General features: G+C 36.8%; 1 long non-coding RNA gene across 2 annotated transcripts; it reads left to right on the forward strand.

Annotated features, from left to right (window-relative positions):
* Nucleotides 1-3,471: 3,471 nt before the first annotated feature.
* On the forward strand, nt 3,472-17,712 carry LOC133220893 (uncharacterized). 2 transcript variants are annotated; one of them, XR_009727801.1, is made up of 4 exons: nt 3,472-4,062; nt 11,832-11,993; nt 13,707-13,874; nt 16,955-17,090. It is a non-coding gene; the product is annotated as an uncharacterized LOC133220893 (long non-coding RNA). The 2 variants fall into 2 exon arrangements; XR_009727802.1 differs by lacking the exon at nt 16,955-17,090 and adding an exon at nt 17,653-17,712 and having other exon boundaries at nt 3,474-4,062.
* The last annotated feature ends 2,212 nt before the right edge of the window (nt 17,713-19,924 follow it).

The raw sequence follows: 19,924 nt of genomic DNA on the forward strand, positions 1-19,924 counted from the left end.
CTCTGATTCAATGAATATTTTGCCTGCAAAGCTGAACAGCTCCCTCAGATGTGTTTGAGAAAATCACAGTCAAGAGTACTTCCTAGCAAAGACAAGAGAATGGTCAGACAAGGTTTGTCTTCTCATGTAGGAAAGGGAGAGTTGTTCCTCTTGGGTACCCTTCTTCCCTTCTGGGACTGTGACTGCACATGCAACAAGACCAAAACTCATGTAACAGTAAAAGAACCTACATATAGCTCCAGGTGCCAAGGAGACAATAGGTCAGAAGAATGTGTACCCCACCTGTGGTTTCCGAGTTAACCTGATTGCAGGATATCCCTGGTTTTGGTAATATTGTTAAATAAAATCCCCAGCTCCTTTTATTTTCAAGAAATAGAACACAGAAATTGATCAAAAATATTAGTATGAAAAACGAGATGAAGAGACAATAAAACAGAAAAATAAAGTATGAGATGTGATAAAGCTGTCTGTGATTTTGACTGCTGTCAATGAAGCAGGTCAGGAAGCCTTTGCTTCACAGTGACTGTAGTGTCATGCCAAAGACATTCTTACTTTTCCTAACTTCTGCTGCAAACTGAATTATTCCAAAATTGTATCAGACATGGGAACATAACTAAGGCATAAGACTCATCACCACACAGAATAATTTGCTTTCTGCTGGAAACAAAAGGGTAATTGTCTCTACTGGGAATCAGTATGATGAGTGCTTAATAATATATTATTATTTTACAAGCCCCATGGGTACTTTTAAATAGAAGAATGGTACATAGGTTGCTTCATAGCAGTGTTCTTTTATCGCTTCCCTGATATTACAAGAAGCAGTTCTTTAAAATTTATGCTAAATATTACTTTTTCAGTTGTTATTGCACCTATAGGAGTTAAAGTTTGATCATTAATACATGTGAGAATTTTGAGAACGAAAACTGTATCTTGTCTTTCAGGGAAAGATGAGATCAAAAGGTATTCTCTAGGGACACATATGATCTAATTAGTAATAAAACAATGACACTTATGCCCTGTTGGCTTAATTAATTATATTCTCCAGTAAAATTGTTTACAAAAATAACAGTTAATAACAAATAAACAGGCTGTGAAGGGCTTCAGTGTGGTATTATAAAACAGAAAACTTGCTGGAATATGAGTCACCGTTCAACCAAAAATATTTTTCATTTCAAAGAGATTTATTAGAATGGCCAAAACTCATAAAAGGAAGACAGCAGAACCAGGCCTGAATGTATGACCAACAGCAATACAACTCTGATTTCCCCATTATGTTACAAAACCTTGTTTCCAAAATCCAGTCTTTTTCATATATCTTCATTATTTTGCCCCTAAAAAAAATTATTATCTCATTTTCATTGCTAGGTAATTTTTGTTCAGCTTTAGCTGGCTTACAGCAGTGAGATTTTTAATCAAATCAGAAACAGTTGCATTTTTTGGTTGACCAGTTCCAGCTGACCTGTTATCTGCTCATTGAGATAGCTTAATTAACTGCACCTAATTTATGTTAAAAGCAATGGGAATTATAACAAGCAAAAAAGTTAGATATTCGGAAAACTATCTTTGAAGTTAAAATTGTTATAAAATTGCCTGCTTGTTCAGTGTTATTATTTGCTAGAGTGCTTAGCGGGAGCCTGGTGACTTCAGACAGCCTCCTTGGAGACTGACTTCCTGTTTATTCCATGTTTATCTAAAAACATCCTTTAAGTAGTCAAACCAGAGCTCTGAGAACAAGTATCAACTATGACAAATTTCTAAGCAGGCATTGCAGTCTGCTGTATATATAAATCCTTCCATATAGTAGATGATATGCTGTACTTAGAAAACTGCTTCGCCTTTCAATCTTCAAATTAAGTGTTTGCAGAGTATTTCAAAACAAGCTTTCAGGAATGGGGGGTGGGGTGGTGGGAAAGTCCACAACATGGTAATTGTTGGACTTTATGATCTTATAGGGCTTTTCCAACCTAGCTGATTCTATGATTCTATGTTTATTGCACAAAATAGTTTCAGTTAGTGAGAAGCCACAATACTTACAAACATATTTTCCAACCCAACTTTTTATTGATGGAGTGGGTGGGAAAAGAAAGCAGTGCAGTTCTCTAATTATTCTTCACTTTCATGGACATTTTCTTCCCCAGCCAAAGATAAAATCTGATATGCCAAACACTTGTCTGACTTCTCTTTAATATCTTGAAGCCATGAAAAATGCACAACCCAAGGTGAACTTTCCTGCAGCTCACACTTATTTTTTTACTGGGGACCTTTTTGTGGTGTCTACTGTTAATGTAATTTACATTTTTTAAATCTCTTTATTTTATTTTTTACTGCTTTCTCCTATAGATTTCTCTCTGGATTTAATATACCAGTTGCTTTCAAGAATTCACTGCACATCATTCTTCTAAACTTTGATCATGCAGCACCAGATAGCACAGACCTACTTCATGCATTCACAGAAAATACTTTGATTTATTTATTAAAGTATGGCTTTTGTCTTTTTTATAACAATAGGAGAGATTTACCTCATTTTCAGCAGATGATTTACTACAATTGTGCATTTTGCACTGAAGTATTTGTGCATCCTCCATTGAGCTATATTTATACAGCAAAGTATTTCTCCATAAAGATAGATTTTTGTATTTGTCTTACTGAAATTCAGCATATTTTTATCAGACCATTTGTCAGATTTTTCAAGATTATCTTGAATTCTAAATTTGCCTCAAAAATCCATGCAATCATTCATCCAAGTCACCAACAGAAGTGCTGAACCCTCCCTCATAGGTACAGGGCAGATTCCCATAGAAACTTATTTTGTTTAGCTGCTAGTCTGACAGTGGAATGCAAATTACTGTTCGTCTGGATATATGTTTCCAATTAGTTGTGCAACTCTTAATCCAGTTGTCATTTCCCTAGTTACTTCATGACAGTGCCTTTTAAGTAGTACCAGACAAGACTGATATGTGCCAATCCCCCCCTTGTAAAAAAAAAAAGTTGCTATCTAGTCAAAGTAGGGGAATAATTTCTTTTAAAAGTAGCATGCTTGGAGAATACCATCTTGATTGGTACTTATCTCCCTGCTGTGTTCTATTTGCTTAGAAAATACTTGTGGGGTGTTTTTTGTTTCCGTAGGTTTGTTTGTGTTGGAGCTGAAATTAAATGGACTAATCTAGATCACTAATTCCTTGCTTTTATTAAATACATTTGGATAACTCTGTTAGGCCTCCAAACTATTTGCAGTTCATCCTGCTGTTCTATAACCCATTCTTCCCTTACTAAAGCAGTGTAACCCCTTCCTTCTCTGCTGCACCTGTACCAATTGGGTGACCGGATTTGACTTCTTAAGTAAAAAAAAAAAAAAAAAAAGAGAATGAAGCACATAATCAAATGAAGCTAATAGCTGTCTATCCTGCCTCAGGAAAAAGTTTCTCATCTGAGTTAATATTAACCCTTACTCCTCTTGTTTACTTTGCACTCTGGACCTTATGACTGTGTCCCTTTATGTCTGTGCAGCCATTTATATTAATCTTTAGCAATATGTATTAGAATCTACTGACATTGTTCTCCCACCCTGTTTTCAGGGGGACTGAAACTTTACCCAATCATGAGTGTGACAACCGATGTAAACCTGTATCACGTAAATGTAAATTGTGAGTTTTGGAACAGAACTGTGGCTGGGCAAGAGAGAGGCTCCCTGACCTGTCTGCCATGCTTTTGGTGCCTCCTCCTCTAGAAAGGAAGGAACAGGAGTGTGTTCTCCTGGAAGCAGCTGAACATATCCAAGTGCAGAGAAGCCTTGGGCAGCAGTATAGAGCATCCAAGAACACAGAGTAGAATGGGAGCATGAAGCACTGAGATAACAGTTTTGCTCCTGAAAGGAGCAAGGAGCCTTTCTGATGCAAGAAGTAGTTCCAAAGTCAAGACTCAGAACCAAAAGAAAGCAGGAGACCCAGAAGGAGCTGTGTGCAGTTTGTGGAAACCAAGGAAGCTACAGGAAGTTGCTGGAAAGCAACAGCAAGGCTGAAGAAATGGATGTGTCCTTACAAGAGCACAACTGGCAGGGTACTGGTTTGTTTCAAACCTTTAATTTCAGGCTCCTTTTCCCAGGAGATTTGAGGTTTTCCCTTATAAATAACTACCTTGTGGAGGTTTCATATTTTGTGTTACAGTAATACCAAATTTAAGACACTGGTTAGCAAATTCAGGATTTTCTCACACCACATGGGGACCAAGTTCAGAAAAAAGTTCTTGCAGACTCCTAGAGCTGATTAAAGGCACAAGACAATAAGTACTCCTAAGCAAGCAGCAAAAAAGGTAGGAAAGGGAGGAATCACCCAAGACTTAAGCCATGTTTTGATGTCCTGTTTGTAGTAAAAGAAAACTAGAAAACCTCCAGGTATGACTTAGGAGTCAGCAAGCCACAAAACAACACCAGAATTGAAAAGCGCTGCTGAGTCAGACCCTTAGTTACCACAGATGAACTACAGTACTAAGGGTCTCTAAACCAGTGAACTGCCAAGACAATAGCCTCTGGAGCAATGGAATATGAACTGCAGGGAGAAGAGCTGGCTATCCCGAAAGTTCCTTCATTTATTGTCTGCAACTCTGCATTAGGTGGTCTTTCTCTGCAACACAGAAGGGAAGGATATATTAAGCATCATTGTGAAATCCTTTGGCTTGTCTCCATTAATGATGACATATGTTAGAATAAATTATTATATGAAATTATCCAACTATAAATTTCAACTTGAAAGAAAAAAATAACATATTTTTCTGGAGTTCCCCCTGCTCTCTCCACCAGACACAATGTAAAAAAGCAGAAAGCAGTGGAGATGAGCCAGCAGTTTCATGACTGGTGAGAAAGAAGGTTCCTGTTAGGTGGAACACTCAGCATTATTTCAGTGGGACGGGTTGGGATTCTATGTAAACAACTTTGCCTGCATTTCATAGGTTCTGAGGAGCAATATTTGGGATGGGTTGATGGGTGAGTTCTTGCCAGTTGATACACGTGTCCTGGGTTTAGACGTAGCAAAGCTACATTTACAGGAATATTTTCTGTTTCCTGGAAAAACTGGTTCAAATACCTATTGGATATTTTGTAAAAAAAAAAAAAAAAGTGACCTCCCACCTGGTAGTTTTTGTCTTTCAGGAGTCAAGAAAATCTCTTTCTTTTGAGGATCCCCGTTATCCAGACAATTCCAAACAGACATCAAAGCTTCACAGATCCACAGCATTCCCTGTAAGCTTTAGTTCTGTAAAGACTCTGCTGTTACACCTCCTTTTTTAGTCCCAGCCATTATCTTCTCTGGTTCTCACTTTTTGCCAAATGTAATGTTTCATACTGTACAGGATTTAGGTTAGTTACACTGGACTTCTGGTTTTATTGTGATTTAATTTCAGAAAGCAGGTGGAGACCATTTAGCTAAAGTGATTATTCTGCCAAGACTTTTTGTGTGACAGACAGGCTTTGACTATTACTGATGCTCATCTCTGAGAGATACCATTACATATATACCAGACCAAATTTAGGATTAAAACAATTATAACCTGCTGCCTAATTCCTGAAAGTACACTTTCACGGAAAATATGACTTTATTATGCACTCCTCCATAGCATAAATAAAGTGTATTTTACATCTGCACATATTGGATTGCTGAGGTACTTTTCTAGCTTTAGCCTGTACTTTAAGAGCTGATTTAGGGAAGGTGCAGACATAAAAACAATCCAAATACTAAAAAAAAAAGCATAATGGGAAGGGTAATAAAAAGCTCAGTCTGCCCAGTTTTTCAGAAGGAGATTGAAAGTTTACTGTGTGCAAATACCTTGGAGAGAGGAAAAAAAATATTAAAATTGTTTGGGTTTTTTTATTTTAGTAATGAAGGCATAACAAAAGCCAGTGTCTGAAAGCTCAGCAGAAATCCAAATGAGAACAAAATATGTTTTCAGCAGTTTCAGCAAAAATTGTCCAAGTTGTGTTTTCAAGTCTACATAGCATGAGTCTCTGAAAAATCAGTTTAACTGTACACTGGTATGGCTTAGTGAAATACAAATTACTTCACCCAAAGGGGGTAACTAAGTGAAATGTAACTGCATATGAATTTCATGTTAGATTATGAGCTAATGGTATTAGTAGAGTAAGGTTATTGGTAGAACACGTTATTGTTCCTTTGAAGAAGTTCCCATATATGTTAAGAATAGGACTTTTTTGCTCTCCAGCATAAGACATGTTTTGGTTATTTGCAGTGATATTACTGTAGGTTTGTTGGCACTGGTTATCAGATTATTTTCTGATCTTTTTATTCTTCATGTGCACCAAACAGCAAAAATCATTAATTATGCTATTTGGGTTTATAGTTATGGTATAGAATTTCACCAGTAATGAGTAAATCAACTTGTTTGTATCACACGTGTATTTGTAGGTTGCTCAGACCATAAACCAACCTTTCAAGTACTGCTATCATCATATTTTTCCCCTGTATCTTATTTTTAGTTTTTTATTGTGTGAAAAGGGTCATATTTCAACTTTCTCACTGCTTATTTTAAACAAAAAGTTGAATCATTCCTGGTCACTGGCCTAGATGTAACTTCCTGTTGTGCTGCAAAATGTAACCTTAAATATTTACAAATATTAGTAGGCATTAAACACATGTGATCTTCAGTTTCTCATTTCTTGTTGTGAAGCATACACATGCACACAGATAGATATATACGCAGACATGCATATTCTTCTTTTTTCAACTTTCTGTACTTGAATTCACCATTCATCCAGAGAACATGGTGTTGCATGGTTTGAATCAAGGCTGTGCATATCCACAGGTTGAATAAATCCTTTCTGCAAAATAAGGAAATATAAACAACTTTAAATAAACATATCTTTAGCATTTAAAACCTATTCATGTAGTCCTAGTAGATGTATTTTAACCACTTTTTCCAATATTTCTACAGGCATATCAGAGTCAAAGGAAATCTTAGTAATTTTTTCAAATCTAAATACACTAAATTGCAATATTTTTTTTTTTACCAAGCTGGGAATTAAAGAGAAATAGAGAAAATAAACAAAATACTAGCTACTATAAACAAGCAAATGAAGGTTGCTGCCAGAACATTTCTCCAGTTTTAAACTTCCCACATCAGTCATAATACCAGAAGATATTTTTCAAAGAATTTTAAACAGTGTTGAAAATAACTCAATGATTAAGATGAGCCTGACATATAGAATGAGAAAATCATAGAATTACAGAATGGTTGAGGTTGGAAAGAATATCTGGAGTTCATCAAGTCTAATCCCCCTGCTCAGTCAGGGTCAGCTAGAGCAGGTTGTCCAAGGACTGTGTCCAGTCCAGTTTTGAATATCTCTAGGGATGTAGGCTCCATAACCTCTTTGGGGCCATCTGCATAGTAAAAAAGTCTTTTCCTGCCTTTGGATGGAATTTCATATGTTTTAATGTGTCCATTAGGTCTAACCCCATCAGTGGGCACCACTGAGAGTAGTCAGTGGCTCACTCTTCTTCATTCCATCCTCTCATATTAGTATACATGGATAATATACCTTTGAGCCTTCTCTTCCCAAGGCTGACCACTCCCAGCAATCTCAGCATCTCCTCTTGTCAGATGCTCCAATCCCTTACTCATCTTCATCGCTCTGCATCACATTCTCTCAAGTAGGTCCATATCTTTCTTGTACTGGGGAACTCGGCATTGGATTCAGATGTGGCCTTACCAGTGCTGACTAGAGGGGAAGGATCACCTCCCTTGATCTGCTGTCAACACTCATCCTAATGTGGGCCATGAGGCTTTTGGCATTTTCTCTTGCAAGGGCACATTGCTGGCTCATGGTCTGTTTGTTGCCCACAAGGACACCAAATTATTTGCCTGTTAGAGCTGTTTCTAGCTTATTAGCCCCAGTCTGTACTCCCTCTGAGGGAGCAGAACTTAGCACTTGAGCTTGTTGAACTGAATGGGGTTACTGTTGGTCCATTTCTCCAGCCTGCCCAAGTCTCTCTGGAGGGCACCATGACCCACTGTTGAATTAGCCACTACTCCTAGATTTGTGCTATCTGCAAATCTGCTGAGAGTACACTCTGTCCCATCATGATATGATAGACATGAATCATAGAATCCTAGAATCATAGAACCATAGAATAGTTAGAGTTGGAAAGGACCTTAAGATCATCAAATGCAAACCCCCTGCCATGGGCAGGGACACCTAGCACTAAACCATGCCACCCAAGGCTCTGTCCAATGTGCTGAAAACAATTTGTCCCAGTATTGATCCCTGGGGTGCACCATTAGTCAGTGTTTTCAGTCACTGCTGATAACAATCCTATGATCCTAGCAGTTCAGTCAGTTTTCAGCCTATCTCACTGACCTTTTACCTAGCTTGTATTTTACCATTTTTTTTATAGGGATGTTAATGGACACAGGGTCAAAAGCGTTGCTAAAGTTGAGATAAACAACTTCCACTGTCCTGCCCTCATCCACCAAGCCACTCATCACAGAAGTCTGTCAGATCAGTCAGGCATGAATTCCCCTTCATAACTGTATGATGGCTAGTCCCCATTACCTGTCTGTCCCTCTATTACCTTTCTTGTATTGAGGTAAGGCTGACCAGCTTCTGGTTTCCCAAATCCTCCTTCTTGCCCTTTCTATATATCGAATTGATCATGTAGCAATGGGTACATATTCTCCCTGCTTTTAGCTCTTTTTGTCTTCTGCATACCTAAAGTGCATGTAACTCCTAAATTCTTCTTAATTCAGACACTGTATCTATTATTTCTTTAGAACAACTTACAACAATGAAACTTGACTCATTATAACAAGATCTATTATTCAACCAGTCTCAGACACTTAGAATTTGGATAAATTGGGCTATTTTTATCCTGAATTCTACAAAATCACAGTTTCATTCTGTTCAGTTTAGTCAAAAGTTGAAATGACAGAGTTTATATGAAAAAAAACATTGGCTGGCTGCTTATTAATTGATTTTTAAAGCAATCTAGCTGCTGGTTTCAGCTGAACAGGAAAATTAGAGAAAAACTAAGTATCAGGGAAAAGTAATTAGAATTGGCCACTGTGGCAGCTAACAGTGCTAAATTAATATCTTCTGGGATTTTCCCTTTTTTTCTTTAAGTGTGAGTGGAAAAATGTTCAAGAAGGTTTTCAATTTTGCAACAATGGATTTCACGTTGCACATGGATTTCAACCAAAATATTATCCTTATCAAAATTTAACATTTTACTAGTAGTTCTTTCTCATACTCAGTCTTAACGGTACTTTGAAGGGTTCAATTTCTGTCAGCATTAAAGTGCTGATGAAATGAGGATTACATGATACAGAAATACATTTTTTTAATTAATCTGTCACATAAGTCTCATTAAAGCAGAGTCTAATCACAGTAATTGCTGGAGAAACAGGCATTAGAACATCTAACAGCTTTAAAAGACTTCACTGTATTCAACCTAATGTTGCATAAGTGTATTTAATTGCATTTTTTATCTCCATGTTTACTTCTGACAAGGTAGAAATGGTAGAACACAGTATAGAATAATAAAAGCATAAGAAATAAGAAAACAGTGGACACACAACATTAACAAATGGTATTTCTAGTATTTAGTTATCTTTCTTTGCAGCAGACATAATACCAAATGTCAATCACCTGATTATTAGATTTTGCCCTTTGGAAATGCTTTGAAGACTAATTATGTGGACCAGACTGATGGATATCTCTTGCAATATCCCGGTGGTGATGTCTGATAATAAAACACCTTTGATCATATACTTGTCATATTCTTCAAGTCACACACAGCATATCTCTAGAAGAAAAGCAAAATATTGCTTCAGCTTGATTGTGCTGCTGGCTGGGAAGTTACTCAGTGAGACACAGGTTACTGCTAATTTTGATACTTTGAGTGGATGGATGATTTGATTTTCACTATAAGATGTAATGGTTTTAACATTAGTCTTGTAAAAATTATGGCTCAGAAAATGGTTTGTAGAAGGTGTCTCACATGAGATACTATTTTCTTAGGAAAGCTTCCCCATAGAACAAAGTAAGACTTCAAATACATTGACTTCTCCCAGTAACAACATGGAACCCTGTTAGGAAGACAGGAAGGTTCATTGAGTGAAAAAAGCTAAATTAATGACAAATTGTTGGAGATGACTGTAATATTTGATGACAAAATATTTTTATAAAAAATCAAATGTTTGGTGTACAATATATATTGTGTATCCCAAAGGGGATTAGGAAACTAATAATTCTGCTACAAAATTCTTGTTGTTAAAGACACTGGGATGGCAACCCCCTTTGTAGGGTTAATCCTGTGATCATATGGTTTACTTAAGAAGAGGTCTAGAAGAAGTGTGATCAAGCTAACAGTGTTCTATAAAGACAACCCTTTTTTGGGAGGGAGTATCAGGCAGAATATTTATGAAGATGTTAGTAGGACCTTATAAGTGATCTCATGGAATCGAGGGACATATACCCAGAGGATACACTTTGGGAAAAAATGCCATTTTTAATCATCTCAGTGACCTGTTTGTCCATGACAAAAAGTCCTGTGCTGTTCAAAAGGAAAGTAACAAAATTCTAATTCAAAGATGATTTCCTTAGTCTATTGCTCTGAACTTCTCACATCTCTGTGTCCTTCTATCTGCTCCCTCTCCTTTTTCTATTAAAGTCATCTATTTATATAACAATAAAAAAAGCTTATGTCAGGATCACAATTACCCATACCTTCCTCTTATCTTGTCTCCTTTAACCTTAGAAATCAATTCTTACCCTCATTCAGCACAGTAAGACGAGCTTGGGATCTCTGAAAATATGCACAAAGCTACTTTCTTGTTCCTCTTTACATTCCTTTTTAAAATTCTCCTTTGCATTGATGCCTACATCACCACCCGTTTGTCAGTGTTTATCTGACATCTCTTCTCCTGTGTTTATAGGCACTGCCTTCAGAAGTTGACAATATTTTTTTCTGTATTTATCCAGTATTTAAACAGTCAGTACTGATGTGTCACTAGTGTTCCTCAGCTGCATACTAGGAAAGTAATCAGTAACAACTTCATTAGCCTAGCTCTAGAAGTTTGGAGGAGGGTCAGTGTTTGACGGAATTTGAGGATCTGAACAGGCTGATGGGGCAAGCTGAGAGAGGACCACATAAACCTAATGCATTATAGCATCCTGTGGAGTGGATGGCAAATATGGATGAAAAGGTTGGTGACAATCAGGACTTGCTTCAAGACAGCTTTTTCCTTCCATCCTATAATTCTTTTATATATGAGTACTATTGTCTAAGACAGTAAGGGGCAGAGCCTGCCAAGGTTTATACCCCGAAGTAGAGCTGGAGACAAGCAGTCCCATCAACACAAAATATCTTAGTTACTTATAGTTAAAATATACCAAAAAAGGAAAACAATTATGTTAATGTAATCAAGATGTCTCTTTCTTGTGCACTTAGAATTGTCTTACTTCTTAATTATTAGAAAACAAAAGTATATAGAAAAAAATGACAGCAACTTATTTACAGGTTGATTTATAATCTAAATGATTGCTTGAAACATTCTCATGTTATGGGTTTTGTCTTAAGTGGGGGCTCAGAAGCTAAACACAGAACAGTACACTTAACATTAAGAGTATTTAGCTGTGGCTGCACATCTGGCCCATAGCATTTCCCATTCCAGGCAATGTAATTTTATGGATCAGATTCTCATAAAGCACTTTTCTACACCTTGTGCACTTCTGATGGCAATCAATTTATTCTTTCAAATCCAAAGCCTTTATAAACTAATGAACAACATCTGACACTAATAAAATAATGATTTTTTTCTCATCATAGCTAATTAGGTTGGGCAGAACCTCTCAGTGATGAGGCCAAGCAGTTTTGAACAGGCTTCCACTGCTGTGGAACATCTGTTTGCACTTGACTGTGTCAGGTTGCCAGAAGTGCAATCAAGCTAACTGTGGAACCAGGAACCAGTGTCAGACATGCTAAGGTGCTGTAAGCAGCTGATTTTTCCTAATTGCTAAGAAATGTAGAGTACATAACCCAAGCTTACATCTTTTGAGGAGATTCAGTTTTATTTGAAAAACTGAAAACAACTCAGATTAACACCACCTTTCCTTGGCTTCTCCAAAGGCTGAGCACTATGCAATTTTATACATCTTTCAAGTGTTATTTTTCTGTGATCAGGTTGAATCAGCACTGAAACACTTTTTTGTCTCAATTAATTGTGCCTTCCTATTGAAAAAAAAATTCCTTTCTCTAGGCTTGCTATCACTAGGTACAAGTGATTATCCACAATTGTTACCAAGAGAAATAGATGACCACTTCTTTCCAAGGCAGAACATTATCAAATCCTGACAGATAGGCAATATTAGGCAAAAAAAAAAAAATTCTTCACAGAAATAGTCTATAATTAATTAGCACATTGGCTATTTACCAGTCAACTTTTTACCATTATTTCTGAAAATTATGGTAGAATGATTCCTTTTCATTAATAAAATAACAGTAATTAAGTTCAACAATTCAAATTACCCTGTCCACTTTTTTACACAAATTTTCTGCATGACCAGCAGGTTTAGTGGGCATGTTCAAAACCAGGAACAAATGTTTAAAGTGGGTCTATTAGTACAGCAACTATTTGGATTCATTATGAGGAATTCCTGGACAGAATATTCCATCTGGCAGCTAACCATTACAAATTAATTAGGGACATCTGCTAAAGAAGAGAAAATAATCCAGTTTTGTTGATACTGTTGAATCAGAAAACATCTTAAATAACATAAGGTATTCCAAATTCATTTAACAGAACTTGTTATATAACCTTTAGGAAGGACAGAAGAGGAAGAGTGAGCCTTTGAGTATGTACACATATCTGCTTTGAACGTTCATCTTGGTGCTGCAACAAGATGTCTTTCTTATATGGCATGTTCAAGGCACACTAAGAACACATTATGGGAAATACACACTCTTATGACCTGCTTGTGTTGCGCCATCTCTTCTTGTAGTGAGATCCCAGAGGTCCATGAGATGACTCAGTATCCTGAGGATATTAAATCCATGCAACTGAAAGCATTGAATTAGCTTGACTCAACACAGAAGAGTTTACAAAACAAGCAAAGCTTTGCTTCCTTTCAGATCCAGATCCTATATCCTCCGCTTCCAGAGACAGGATGTTAGATACTGGTTTCAATCTAATATTCCCCACCACCCCATATTATCCTTAAATCTGTGTGATGTTCTGTGCTGCTGAAATCTGTTCCTTAGTTTTGCAGTAAGTTCTCTTTCTTTCAGTAGAGTAAAAGTCCTGGAAACCTGAAAGGTTAGAGTCCTGAACCATGTATTGACATCTTCTTTCTTTATACAATAAAATATTTTGGGTTACTTTGTTGCATTTATAAATTTTGAATACTATGAACAAAGGAAAATAAGAACTCTTAGAGAGAATAGCTCCCTAGGATAATTTAGAGCTGATAGGTATATGATATTTATAAAAAAAAAAGTGCATTATTATTCCTTCTCTTCTGAGAAATACAGCCCTGTTTTGGGCAGACCATGATTTTCATGTCATAAAGATCTAGGCCTTTACTGGGAGCATGGAATTTGTTATTCAGAGTTTTCTCTGACCACTCTGGTTAATCTCATTCTCTAAACACAACAGCTTCCCTATGTAAACACTAAAATGTGCCTTTAATTTATGACTACTTGCAGACTTGGAATTTATTGGATTTACAGAAGACAAGAATAAAGCCTGTTGCCATCTGTGTGGATCAAAGCATTTCTTTGTTAGCAGGATGTGCACAAAAAGCATTGCTAGTGACAAAATTGTATCTCCAGAGCAAGCCCTGCAAAGATTTAAAGCTGGAGTAGTATTCAGAGGTAAGGAAAAAGGAGAGGGAAGACATAAAAGCAGAAAGGTTGTTTGAATTTTTAGGTATAGACTACAATGAAGTAGAAGAAATTTTATTTTCTTTTGTAGCATCTTCATACTGACAGCTGTACTTGTTTTCTTGTTTCCTGAATACACAGTCCGTGTTGCAAAGAGCTCTATAATATTCAAAATAAATTAAATGCGAGGTATTTCTGTATTAGATTTTGCTCAAGAAACACATGAACACAATAAAATAATATATACAGCAAGTATTGAAGTTTCTTTTATTTCAATGGGATTTGTACCTGGACCTCAGTGAAATTAACCTGTTTCTACTGTTTTTCATATGCAGCACAATCCACTACAAAATAGCTAGTGGACTCCTTCAAATATCACCAATACACAGCTGTTCTGCAACGTGTACACACAAGGTCTGAAAGGGAGACTGTCACTCTTGTCTAGAGGATTAATTTCAGTGGATTTTCTTTAAAATCTACTCCTATGTTTTCAAACTCACAGGGACAATTCAGGATTCTGTTTTTCAAAGGTACTATTAGTACTAATGATACAAAGGGTGCTATTTTCAAAGGAATAACAAAAAAATCACAAGAATATCAAGAAAACTGTTGCAGGTTTTTTCTCCTCATGAAAACCTTCCTACAGCATGTTCCCTGTATACTTATGCAAACTCCACAGATGTCTACATTTTATAATACAGAGATATTTTAAGCCAATCCATCATCCATGCCTAACAGCACAATGTAGCTTGACAGAGACTACCACTTGCATGAAGCCTTTAAGAAATATAACACCTGAATCATCATGAGTGTTAATATCTATATTCGTAATCTCATTTGCCTTCAGGGCTTTGCAGATGCTACTGCTAAAATGTAAGATATCCAAAGATGACATGTTAGCACCTGAAAAATAGTTATATAAAGCAAAGGTATTATTTATGAAGCCTTTTATTAGAGGATATGTTTAAGTACTGCAACACAAAACTATATGAAGACATCTAAGCTAACTCTAAAAACACATTGTCACTAAGAGGAAATGGCATAGTTGTTCTAATGTGATACTCTGCCTTGGCCGTGGCATGTCATTTCTCAGCCAAACTAATTTCCTTGGATGTAATTCCACAGAGATATGTGCAGCCCTCTAGCACTGACTGAATGAGACTGCTCTGTGCAAGCCTGGATATCTCTGTGATGTTCCTCTTTGCTGTGTAGACTGACACTTATGATGAATTTTGAAGGTTTGGTCCACTGTTCATCTTTTCATGGGACACAACAATTCACAGCACTTACATGAACTAGCAACAACTCTACTTAGGTGGCTCTGAAAGTTAAGAACTTGACAGCCCTAAGGCCACAAAGAGGATGAGTACATTAGAAAGCTGTTGTGGCATCATTTTGGGGATCATTTCCAAACACCCCTGAGTATATGACGAATACTAAATTTATATATAAGAAACAAAATAGAACTGTGAAGATGAATTTGAGAGCCTCTGTTATGGGATTAAGAGATGATTAATACGGCAAGCTGAAAAGCTGTGTGAAAGGTTTATTTCCTTCAATTGGCCTAGCTGCATTTGAACAGAAGATAAACTATATGCTTACACAATTCAAAGGTAAATGTTAATCCTTACCTAATGATTGATCTGCCATGCATTTGTTTTACATAAGGGATCTCCTCCCTCTAAATGATGCTTACTGAACTACTCAGATATCTAGGAAAGGTAAAAATTGTCCTAGAATGACTATGAGGGTCAATTTTTACATGAGGCTTTATCACATTTATAACAGCTTTTCAACTCCAAGTCATTGTAGAGGTGACTTAGGCTTAGACACATTTCCTCTTAGCAGTGACTTAAAGTACTTAAAAATGCACAAGATGTGTAGAAGTCCTAAAGGACTGTAAAAACTAAGTTGTGCATAAAGAGAATCCCACATGAGAATGTAGGACTAGAGAGAAGTTCAGTTATCCTATATAACCAAGCTGCTAAAAGAGAAAAGGTGTTTTGGCCTGGGATTCTGCCTTGAGAGTAGGGAGGAGATGAAGTTATGTTTTAGAAATAGTTTTGTCTCATAAGTAACTTGAAAAATATAAAGTTCTGCTTTCTGTGATTCCCAGAGGGAGATCAGGAGTTTTGTGGGGGCCAAGAAAGGAAAGCATTGTCCTCTTTTCTCTAATATCCTGACTGTGGTGAGATATGACATTAAGGGCATAATTTTCTGTCTTTTTAGCATGTACTTACTGGATCTATGTTTAACCATTGTGGTAGGTTGACCATGGCTGATTACTAGGTGCCTGCAATGCTGCCTTATCACTCCCTTTCCTCTTCAGGACAGAGGGAGAGAAAATACGGTGAAAAAGAACTTCTGGTTTGAGATAAAAGCAGTTTAATAAATAAAAAGCAAAGACCTGAAGAACAGAAGCAAAGGAAAACAATTAGATTTTAATCTCTATTTCCCATCAGCAGGTGATGCCCCACCACTTCCTAGTAAGCAGGGTTTCAGCAAGTGTACTGGTTGCTCTGGAAGACAAATGTGGCTTTTATTACTGAGCATGATGTCATATGCTATGGAATATTCCTTTGGTCAGTTTGGGTCAGCTCTGGCTCTATCCCCTCCCCACCTCTTGCCCATCCCACAGCCTACTGGCCTTTGGAGGGAGGACAGTTTGGAGAGACAGGGTTGACGCTATGTGAGCACTGCTGAGCAGAAGCTGGAACACCAGTGTGTTATCAACACCTTTCTAGCTACCAATACAAAGCACAGCATTACAAGGTCTACAATGGGGAAAGTTAACTCCATCCCAGCCAGAATCAGTACACCCCTGCAGAATTTGAAGGGTGCTCAAAATTTACTTCCAAAGGGCTTTCTTAGCCATAAATCCTTAAAACTGAAGAAATAAACATGCCTGTCTTCTACGGGGGGGGGGGGGGGGGGGGGGATGGGATGGGATGGGTGGGATGGGATGGGGTGGGAAGGTGTGTCCAAGTTCTGAGTAATATGTATTTGAGTGGTGTTTGTCCAAACATAAATCCAAATCTGACATGGTTCCAACTTACAATGTTTTATAACAGAACTCTTAGTTTCTTAAAGGGCTGTAAATCTTATTTCCATACATGAGAACCCACCCGTACCTACAACCATATTGGAGAACACAGAGTGAAAAATGCAGCATAATATCACCTCAAGCAAAATGCCAGCTCTTCCCCAGGTTAGACAAATTCTTTTTCAGCTATTATTTTCTTTTTTCTTTTTTTTTTAAGGCTAAGAGACATCAACATTTTTCTCAGACAGAAAATGGTTCAATAAATCTGCTGATGAATCTGTTGGGATTAGCAAACTATTTCCAACTCAACATCCAGTCCTCAAGAGGGCCCTACAATGCCCAAAGGAAAAGCATTTCCTCTAGTCCTGACCATTGAAACCAGGGTCTGAAACCACCATCCTGTTTGGAAGACTAGAGGAGAATGGTGGATTAATCTCTTCAGTTATTCTTAAAAGGGATGGGGATAAAGTGCATGTATCCTTTCTTGCTGGCAATCCCAGTAAAATAAGTTCTTAAGTGTTTTTCACTGCAAAGGCTTATGGGGGGGACTATTAGTGTATAAAGCCTTTAATGCATGCCATACCTATCGTGTTTAAGTAAATATTATCCACATAGACAAGATATTAAATAAGTATGAGTATATTCACAAAAGATTATCATCCCAAAGTTGGACCAGTTACAGAGGCAACAGGATAACTAATGTTACTTTTTCTAATATTTTTTTAGGAAATATCCATCCACCTGACCAAACACAAAACTCAGATTTAGGATGAAATCCATCAAAGGTAGATCAGATTTCAGGCTTCTGGAAGAGTCACATAACCTATCATAGAAAACACATGCAAATGTTGAACAAACACAGTATCTCATTACAAAGTAATGTACATATATTTATACATATATATACATAAAATAAAACTTATACTTACATTGAATTGCTTATACTATTTGAAATTACTAAACACTTGCATTGGATTGTAAAAGTACTCTGGAATTACATGACAATAGATGGTAAATACAACTCAAATAAACCACACACTGCAAACCATTCTGCATTTCTTGCAGTTGTTGCACAGCCTGGTAAAACATGTGGTACTACATCCCTCAGCTGTTACAAACCACAGCGACCACATGTTTCCTAACCTCTGCAGTGGGCATCATCCCTTGCACATCTTCCCTTAGCAATCTACCCAATCTGTCCCACAAGTTCTGCAAACTAAAGTTTTCTTTGTCTGCTCTGATTTTATCAGGCTTGACTCCTGTTATGACAAACATGGTTGATTTTCTTCTCATTAATAATATCTACTACAGAGGTACCATGGTAGCCTCTCACAACATTTCAGTATGAAAACAAAAGATTTCAGTATCTCATTTTTTTTAATATGCAAGTGTCACATGCAAATGGTAAAACCTTTAATACAAAACTAAAACAGATTCATTTTTTTACACTACTCAGAAGTCTTACTGCCTATTGTATTGCTAACTTGAATGTAAATTAAATTATTATGTGTAATATTTTAGCCACTGATTTCAATTCTCAGTTACCTTCTGGGACAGAAATGGCAAGAAAATGTGCCAGTATTTTATATGTCAGAAACAACTTTTGACATTTTGTGGCTTGAGACCTAGCTTGTTTGGTTTTCCTTGTATTTCCCCTTAAGTTCTCCCCATCTTGCTGCAATAACCCAACACATTCAATACCTCAAAGTATATAAATATATATAATATTTTTTTTTGGTTCTCCCTGTGCAAATTCCATCTCATAGGTTTCTATTAGCACTGTTTCTTGTGAGGTTTTCTAGGCTGCAAATAATAAAAGATTTGGTCATATTAGATCTCTATCTAACCCCTGTCTTCAGGTCAAACCAGTTAGTCCTATTTTAGTCTTTTGACCAACTCTTACATAGGGCATGAATAGTAAATACTTGTTTTTATAAAGTTTTCTACATCTGAATAGTGCTGCTTCATCAGCCAGAAGTTTTCTGCCTTGGATTCAGTCCTCAAAAAGGCAGTCCATGAAAATATTTAGCAAGGGTGTCAATAATGTGTTTACACAGTAATTTTTATAGGGAACTAAGCAACCATTAGGGACCATGGACTTATCCTGCTTTTGGCCATTTTCTGGACTCACATTAGAAACTTAAGAAACATCTGGATAACTGCCCTTTCTTTTTATTTTATGTATGTTATTCATTTAGAATTACTATTTAATCGTGTCCTCACTACACCTTCAGCTAGATCTCTAATGCTTTCTTTATATTGAGCAAAAAAATATTTACAATTACTAGAATATAGCCAGATTACACCTTTCTTTATAGACAGTTGAGGGATGCTCTAAATGTAAATTCTGTACCATGTCCTTTTAGCCTTACTTTGATAGAATGGAAAGAGGCACGTTTTCCTAGATGTTCCCACAGTCTCTCTCAGGCTAAATGAATTGACAAAAATAAACAGCATTAGCAAAGCTGATCTTTACTGCACTTAACATTTGTACTCAGATCACATACAACAGTTTGTCCTTTATTTGTACATATTCCGAAGTGCTGCATTTCAGAATATGGCAAAACTTCTAAGTCTTTGATTTTCCATTTTTTGTGTTTCAGTCTGGCTGCATAACAATTTAGGAAATTCATGTTCAATAGTTCTGCAAAATATTCTGTATTTGACAGTGTCTATTCATATTTTTAAGTGGGAAAGAAATGTTTGATTGAATAGCATAACAAGTATGTATCTCAGATGAAAATTCCTCATTTTGTTCTATGATAGCTCTCAAAAAATAGAGACTTCCTTCATTTCAAGCACTTTTCTCTGGGCTGCTTTCTTAGTGCATCACTAGGCCATAATACAGACTTCTGATCAGACAGAGGCTTATTAAAGGTCTGCTGCATGTCTTTTTCTAGTTATAGAAGAAAATCCCAGCAGGGGTAAGCTTAATTTGGTCAATGCTTAATTTGGTTATAAATGAAGGATCCAAAGAGCAGCTCTCCATTCTTGACAG

Source organism: Neopsephotus bourkii, unplaced genomic scaffold (assembly GCF_033783945.1).
Source record: "Neopsephotus bourkii isolate Nb327-2 ecotype Australia unplaced genomic scaffold, CSIRO-AGI_Nbou_v1 NB_1493, whole genome shotgun sequence".
Lineage (NCBI taxonomy): Eukaryota > Metazoa > Chordata > Aves > Psittaciformes > Psittacidae > Neopsephotus > Neopsephotus bourkii.